Below are 8,930 nucleotides of genomic sequence, written 5' to 3'. Positions count from 1 at the left end.
AAAATTTGATTAATTTATTTAATTATGTTTTTGGGTTGCTAATTAGATTTTTGGGTCATATTTAGCTCTAAATTGAGTTAGGATGAAAGTCAGATCAAGTCAGGAGGCATCGGGGGAAGCAAAATCAATTTATTGCTTGCTACGTTGTGACCTGCAACTTGCGTGGCATGTGCGCTACGGCACACGGCACAACAGGCAACTTAAAAGTTCAAAAATTATCAGAAATTGACAGATTTTGGGGTGGAAACCTAGAACACGAAAGGGGCAACTTTGGGTACTACTAGGGCATTAATTTGGGAGCTTTTTGAAGATAATTTGAGCCTTCAAACTCTTGAGTAAGTTTCCTACCTTTCTCCTCTACCTTTTCATCTCCATTTTCCATGGGATTTGGAAGAGGCAGAATTGGTCTGATTGGATTAACACATGAGTCAATGTTTGAAGGTTTCTATTGACTCTAAAGGTTAATTAGGTTTATTAATCTTGAATTTATAGTAATATGAAGTTACTTTATTGTTTAGTGGAAGTTGGATCAAGCCCTAAACTTGATCACAGGATTTTAAGTGTATAAGTTGAGATATTAAGTTTTATGTTGTGATAGAGTTAGAAAGAGACTTAAAGGGATTGTATGAATAAATTATAATCTTAACAAGCCTCTTTGTTGAGAATATGAGTGAGAAATGGGAGAATTGGGAGGTTATTATTAGCTAATAGTGCTTGTATTAATTGAAAATTAACATATAGTACTTGTTGATGTAGATTGTGTGTGTGGGAAGACTTACCTTGACACAAGAAGAAATAGTACCACGGATAACCCTTTAGTAACAAAAGGGTTGTGGTAACTAGATAATTTACATTATTTATTTACCTTGTAAAAGTTATTCTTTTCTATGATTTGTTGAGTATATATGTATAAATCTTTAAAGGTTAACTATTTTAGAAAATGAGTGGAGTATTACTTTGTGAAATTCTATATTTTGGAAGTAAATGGTAAGTAAGATTTGTTATATTTGTTTAGAAAGTTATTTACGCATGGTCAAGTGGAGATAAGTGGTGAAATGTGGCATATTAGAGGGTGGGAGGTCACCCTAGTGGAGATAGTGAAGATTAAAGTCCTATGGCATGCTAGCACCTCGAGACGCCAGATGCAGTATTTACTCTCCTTAGTGCCCGAAAATGGGTGCGGTGTTGGAGACTTCTCTCCTTAGTACCCAAAAGGGTGCGGAGTTGGAGATTATACTCTTAGCATCTATGGGATGTAGTGTTGGAGTAATGACCCTAATTACTTGTAATAGGGGGAAACAGTAGTCCAGAAGTAGTTTAAGGACACCTTGGCTGGGTAGTCCTGCCATGGATGGTGAGCTTGGGGACCATATATGTAGTTTGGTTCTGTGAAATAGCCTACTGGTTTGGTCGAGAGTATTCGAGGACCAGATGGTTAGGGATCATGCATGTATCTATATGGTGATTTGATATGTGGTGCTTATTTTAATTGATTTAAGGCTTGTCTATGACTTGGCAAGTTAATCAATAATGTAGATTATCTTAGTTACTGAGATTTTTATCTCACCCGTGGTTATCATTTTATAGGTGCTACCAGTGAGACTGAGCCAGGGAGGGAATCAGGACCAACTAGGAATGCATATCATTTTGATTGGTTGCACTTGTTTCATACTATGTTGTTTTGTATTTTAGCCCAATATTGTATATGATGTGAATATGCAGGAATTTTTATGGTGATGGGCTAAAACACTAATACAAGTGCAAGGAATGTTTTATCTATGTAGTGACAATGTATTTTGTAGTGTATTATGTGGCAATAGAGGCCAAATAGTTTATATTGTGTTGTTTTGTTGGTATTTTGGCCATATTAGGCAAAATGGCCATTGAGTGCCAAATTTTGTGTTTGGTATGTTTTTTGTGTGTTTGATTGGTCACTCAAGTGTATTTTAGTCCATTGGACTCTTGGTTCAAGCTTACTATGGGTTAATGGTATAAGTTATGAGTTTTAGGTACTTGGATGCTTGAAAATCTCTTTAAAAACTGACTTTTACATCGAGTGTCTAAATTTTTCATACAGTGTCGGATTGTAACGAAACTTGTACCATTAGTTAGCTTATTGAATAAGCTTTGCGTGGGTGCTTGAATTACTCCAATCAGATATCAGATACAAAAAACGGCGTGCGTTTGAAGTTTGTTCAGAAAGCTGTCATGGACACGTGCGCCGTAGCACATTTCATACAAGCCATGGTGCACAGTACAGCGAGAAAAACTTGACTTTCTGTGCCACATGCCGTGGCGCATGGACCACAAGCCGCGGCGTATAGACCAAAACACTCAAAAATGACATTTTGGCCCTGTTTTGAAGTGTTTTGCTTCCTAAACTTTTCATGCTTTCAATACCTTTTAAATCATTAAGTTTGAGCTCTCAAACTATCAATTTGAGGGTTTTTTTTATGGGATCCTAAATTTTCCAAAATTATTTCTAAAGGATTACTTGTTTTAACCCTTATATGTGAGCTTAGGAACAATCCTTGCTCCTAATTATGATTGTTTGTTATGATTGTGTGGTGAATTTTGATAATGTCAAGGTGGACATTACATTTTGGTATTAGTTTCTCAGGTTGTGAGATCTGATTATGCTAATGTCTCTATTGCATTCATTCCCATTAGTTGGCAACTTTATGTACACAACTCTTTTCCTTTGTCCCATTTCCTTTATTTCCCACTAATTCCCCTTTTCTACTTGGTTTCTTCCTTAGGAGGGGTGAAAATAGTTAGAAGAAGTACTCAAAATGTCAATAATTCACTCAGCAATTTACCAGAGAATGATGGGCCTATACTAGAGGTACAGCCAGAGATACCAAGGTAATGATGCAATTCTAGAAGAATTACGGGATATGATGAGGAATATTTAGAGAATTGTTCAAGACCATAATGTTCTGCTCCATAATAGAGGTCTGTGAGGAGGAATAAAGGAGATAGAGGAAGCTCATGAGAGCAGATTAGAACCATCTCATAGTTCTGGTAGTAGACCTGGATCGTCTGGGATGAGAGTGGATGGAGATGTTCAAGGGATGGCTATTGATCGAGCATGGAGGACTTTTTCTCAGTTTAACCCTCTAACCTTTAATGGAACTATGAAGGAAGGAGAAGCAGAGAAATGGATAGAGAGAGTTGAAACCATCTTTGAGGTGGTACCGTGCTCTACGGAATAGAAGGTGATCATGGCCACAGTGTATCTAGTTGAAGATGCTAAACACTAGTGGAATTCCACAAGACCAGTGGATGGACGCCAGCTAACATGGGAACAATTCAAGGAAATGTTCTTTGATCATCATTTTCCTCCAGTATTTAGAGATGAGAAGGAAGCCGAGTTCCATGCATTTTGGCAGGGAGACCTTGATGAGGAAGCATTCATTCAGAAGTTTAATCAGCTATCAAAATTTTTTACTTATCTGAATGAGACAAATGATAGCGAGTGGAAGGCCAAGAGACTTTTGGAAAAGATAAGGCCTGAATATAAATAGCAAATTGCTTTGTTAGGAGTAACCACATACGCTGACATGTGTAATCGGCTCTGAATTGCAGCAAGAAGGGGTTGGGAAGTAGAAACATAAAGAGATGAGATAGTCATGGGAGGTTCTCGTCCTCCCTAGGCCCTTCTAGAGGAGTCTTGAAGAAGACGAGTTATGGCCCGAGTAGTTCTGCAGCACCAGGCAAGAAGAGTTTTGTTAGAGGATCACAGACTCGAGGAACGTTTCAAAGGGGTGGATTTAGGAGTTCTAGTATTCCATAACCATCCCAACAGGGTTCTAATATGCCTGTCCTGACCTTGAGTACCACTCGACTACCATTATGTGCTAAGTGTGGGCGGTCACATCCTGGGAGGTGCTTGGTATGTTTTAAATGTGGGAGACCTGGCCATCTAGCAAGATAATGCCCCCAGGGAAGAGCGGAGATGGTAGAGTAGAGAACTACTATTACAGGATGAGTCTACACACTATCTCAGGAGGAGGCAAGAGCATCGGTGAACTTGATAAAAGGTATTATTTCTATCTGCGAGCAAAAAATTGAAGTATTGTTTGATTTCAATGCTACACATTCATTTATTTTATATGAATATGTAGAAAGGTTGGGACTTCCTTTGCATGAATTACTTTATGTGATTAAAGTATCTACACTATCTGGGTCATCTGATATGACCAGTAAAGCATGTTTGAATGTAGAAGTGAGGTTTTGAAAATCATTCAACTACTTTCAATTTGGTCCAAATTCCTATGAAGGGTTTGGACATGATTATCGATATGGATTAGTTGATGGTAAATAATGCCACTTTGGACTGTGCTAGGAAGACAGTTTTGTTACCGGTACATACTACACCGGCTAATATCCCTAACGAGTCTAAGTTCTTATCAGTGGTACAAGCAAAGAAATTGATGCAACAAGGGTGTATGGCTTATATGGTTTTCTTCTCAGTGCATGGGGTCTACGATGGAAGTATTGATAAGATTGGGGTAGTGAATGAATTCCCTGAGGTATTTTACAGATGATATATCCGGTTTGCCTCCAGAAAGGGAAGTAGAATTCACGATAGACCTAGTGCCAGGAACTGAACCAATCTCAAAGGCACCATATCGAATGTCACCAACTGAGCTAGCTGAGTTGAAGAAGCAGATAGAGGAGTTACTTGAAAAGGAATTTATTAGACCCAGTATGTCACCTTGGGGATCACCTGTGTTATTTGTTAAGAAGAAGGACGGTAGCTTACAGCTTTGTATTGATTATAGATAGTTGAATAAGGGGACGGTGAAGAACAAATATCCTTTACCATGGATTGATGATTTGTTAGATCAATTGGCGAGAGCTTTGGTTTTCTCAAAAATTGACCTGAGGTTAGGATACCATCAATTAAGAGTGCACTTAGAGGATGTGCCCAAGATAGCTTTCTGTACCAGATATGGGCATTATGAGTTCCTAGTAATGCCATTTGAGTTAACAAATGCACCTGCAGTTTTTATGGACTACATGAACCGCATATTTAGGCCTTACCTAGATCAGTTTGTCATGGTATTCATTGACGACATTCTGGTATATTCTGAAATGAGAGTAGTATGCGAAGTAATTGAGGATTATGCTATAAATTTTGAAAGACAACAAGCTCTATGCCAAGCTTAGCAAGTGTGAGTTTTGGCTACGAAAGGTCCAATTTCTAGGACATGTTGTGTTGGCGGAAGGGATTATGGTGGATCCGCATAAAGTGGATGCAGTGTTGAAATGGGAAAGACCTAGTTTTGTGACTGAAATATAGAGTTTTTTGGGATTGGCTAGATATTATCATATATTTATCTAGGGTTTCTCTCAAATAGCTTCATTATTGACTAGGTTGACTCGAAAAGATTAGCCGTCCATTTGGGATGACAAGTGCGAGATTGCATTTCAAAAGTTGAAGGAGAAATTGACTACGGCATCAGTATTGATTATTCCTAATCCACGATTGCCATATGAAGTGTATACAGATGCATCTCTAAAGGGTTTAGGATGTGTGTTGATACAAGATGAGCGGGTAGTAGCTTATGCCTCTAGATAGCTCAAGCCACATGAAGAGACTTACTTGACCCATGACTTAGAGCTTGCTGCAGTTGTGTTTGCATTAAAGATTTGGCGACATTATTTGTATGGAGCAGTGTTTAGTATTTTCAGTAACCACAAGAGCCTAAAATATTAGTAGATCAGAAGGAACTTAATATGAGGTAAAGAAGGTGGATAAAGTTCTTGAAAGACTATAGCTTTAAATTTAAATACTATTCAGGGAAAGCAAATGTGGTTACAGATGCCTTAAGTTGAAAGTCATTGCATGTCACTTGTCTAATGGTGCAAGAGCACAAATTGCTGAAATCCTACTTGGATATTCAGCATGACTCACCGGAACTAACTTTGTATAGTTTACATTCCACAGAAATTACCAATGAGTTTTGGAGAGAGTTAAGGACAGCACAGCTTGAGGATGAGTATCTTTTGAAAATTTGGGAAGATATGGAGGAAAGGCAAACCATAAACTTTGGTTTCAGTGATGATAGATATGATGTGTATCGAGATCGAGTTTGTGTACCAGATGAGGGTGATTTGAGAAAGAAAATTCTGAATGAGGCACATAAGAGTATATATACAATTCACCCTGGAGTAACTAAGATGTATCAGGATATGAAGCGGTATTGGTGGTGGCTTGGAATGAAAAGGGATGTTACAGATTTTGTGTCTCAGTGTTTAATTTGTCAAAAGGTTAAAATCGAGCATCAGAGACTAGCAAGAACTTTACAACCACTAGAGATACCGAAGTGGAAGTGGGATAGTATATCTATAGATTTCATTTTGGGATTACCAAGAACCCAATCCAGTTATGATTATATCTAGGTGATTGTAGATAGATTGACAAAGTCAGCCCATTTCTTGGCAGTATGAATAAGTGACTCATTAGAAAAGATAGCAGAGATATACATTCGAGAAGTTGTAAGATTGCATAGGGTGCCAAAGGACATTGTCTTTGATCGTGATCCAAGCTTTACCTCGAATTTTTAGAAAGCATTGCAGAGAGCAATTGGTACTGAATTGAGATTCAGCACAGCATATCATCCACAGACTGATGGACAGACAGAAAGGACTATACAGACTCTAGAGGACATATTGAGAGCTTGTACCTTAAAATTGAGAGGCAACTGGGATAGCCATCCTCCTTTGGCTAAGTTTGCCTACAATAATAGTTTCCACTCCAGTATAGGGATGGCTCCCTATGAGGCACTATATGGAAGAAAATGTCGATCTCCTCTCTGTTGGGTTGAACTGAGTAAGAGAAGCATTATGGGTCCAGATATTGTAGATCAAATGATGCAAAACATTCAAATGATAAGGCAGAAACTTCTAACAGCTCAGAGTAGGCAGAAGAGTTATGCGGATAAACAACAAAGGCCGTTAGAGTTTGTGGTTGGTGACCATATTTTTCTAAGAGTTTCACCTATGATGGGAATCGGGAGGTCAATCAAAGCAAAGAAATTATCTCCTCGATTCATGGGTCCATTTAAGATCCTCAAGAAAGTTAGGCCGGTTGCCTACTAAATCGCCTTGCCACCACAATTATCTAGAATTCATGATGTTTTTCATGTTTCTCAACTGAAGAAATATCAACCTGATCCATCTCATGTGATTGAACCCGAAGAGGTAGAGCTACAAGAGAATATGACTTATCGAGTAGAGCTAGAATGAATATTGGATGTTAAAGATAAGAATTGTGGAACAAGACTATTCAACTGGTTAAGGTAGTGTGGAAAGGAATGGCTCCTGGTGATGCTACCTGGGAGACAGAGGACAAAATGAAGTAGCAGTATCCCTATCTATTTCCTTAGGTATGTGTGTGGTTGTTGCTAAACTTTGGGAGCAAAATTCCTTTAAAGGAGGGGAGAACTGTAACATTCAAAAACTTCAAACATGGAAAAATTGATTAATTAAGGGATAAATTAGTTAAAAATATAATTAATTTATTTAATTATGTTTTTGAGTTACTAATTGGATTTTTGGGTCATATTTGGCTCTAAATTGAGTTAGGATAAAATTCAGATCAAGTCGGGAGGCATCGGGGGAGCCAAATCAACTTGTTGCTTGTTGCATCATGAGCCACGGCTTGCGCAGCGTGCTCTGCGGCGCACGGCACAGCAGGCAACTTAAAAGTTCAAAAATCATTAGAAATTGATAAATTTTAGGGTGGAATACCTAGAACACGAAGGGGAAAACTTTGGGCACTGTTAGGGCATCAATTTAGGAGCTTTTGAAGATAATTTGAGCATTCAACTCTTGAGTAAGTCTCCTACCCTTCTCCTCTACCTTTTCATCTCATTTTCCATGGGATTTGGAAGAGGTAGAATTTGGTCTGATTGGATTAAGCCATGAGTCAATATTTTGAAGGTTTCTATTGACTCTAAAGGTTTAATTTAGGTTTATTAATCTTGGATTTATGGTAATATGAAGTTACTTTGTTGTTTAGTGGAAGTTGGATCAAGAACTAACTTGATCATGGGATTTTGAAGTGTGATAAGTTGAGATATTAAGTTTTATGTTGTGATAGAGTTAGAAGGAGACTTAAAGGGATTGTATGAACAATTCTAATCTTAACAAGCTTCTTTGTTGAGAATATGAGTGAGAAATGGGAGAATTGGGAGGTTATTATTAGCTAATAGTGCTTGTGTTAATTGAAAATTAACATATAGTACTTGTTGATGTAGATTGTAGTGTGGGAAGACTTACCTTGACACAAGTTGCTTTTTTATGATTTGTTGAGTATATATGTATAAATTCTTTAAAAGTTAACTATTTAGAAAATGAGTGGAGTATTGCTTTGTGAAATTCTATATTTTTAAAGTAAATGGTAAGATTGTTATATTTGTTTGGAAAGTTGTTTACACATGGTCAAGTGGAGATATGTGGTGAAATGTGGCATATTAGACGATGGGAGGTCACTTTAGTGAAGATAGTGAAGATTAAGTCTATATGGCATTGCTAGCATCTCGGGATGCCAGGTGCAGCACTTACTCTCCTTAGTACCCGAAAATGGGTGCGATGTTGGAGACTTCTCTCCTTAGTACCCAAAAGGGTACGGAGTTGGAGATTATGCTCCTTAGCATCTTGGGATGCGGTGTTGGAGTAACGACACCCCAATTACTTGTAATAGGGGGAAACAATAGTCCAGAAGTTGTTTAGGACACCTTGGTTGGGTAGTCCTACTATGGATGGTGAGCTTGGGGACTATACATATGGTTTGGTTCTATGAAATAGCCTACTGGTTCGGTCGGGAGTATTCGAGGACCAGATGGTTAGGGATCATGCATGTATCTATGTGGTGATTTTATATGTGGTGCTTATTTTAATTGATTTAATTCTTGTCT

This window comes from Prosopis cineraria, unplaced genomic scaffold (genome assembly GCF_029017545.1).
Source record: "Prosopis cineraria cultivar Desert tree isolate PC_DT_omini unplaced genomic scaffold, ASM2901754v1 PC11, whole genome shotgun sequence".
Classification (NCBI taxonomy): domain Eukaryota; kingdom Viridiplantae; phylum Streptophyta; class Magnoliopsida; order Fabales; family Fabaceae; genus Prosopis; species Prosopis cineraria.
This window is presented reverse-complemented; position numbering follows the sequence as displayed.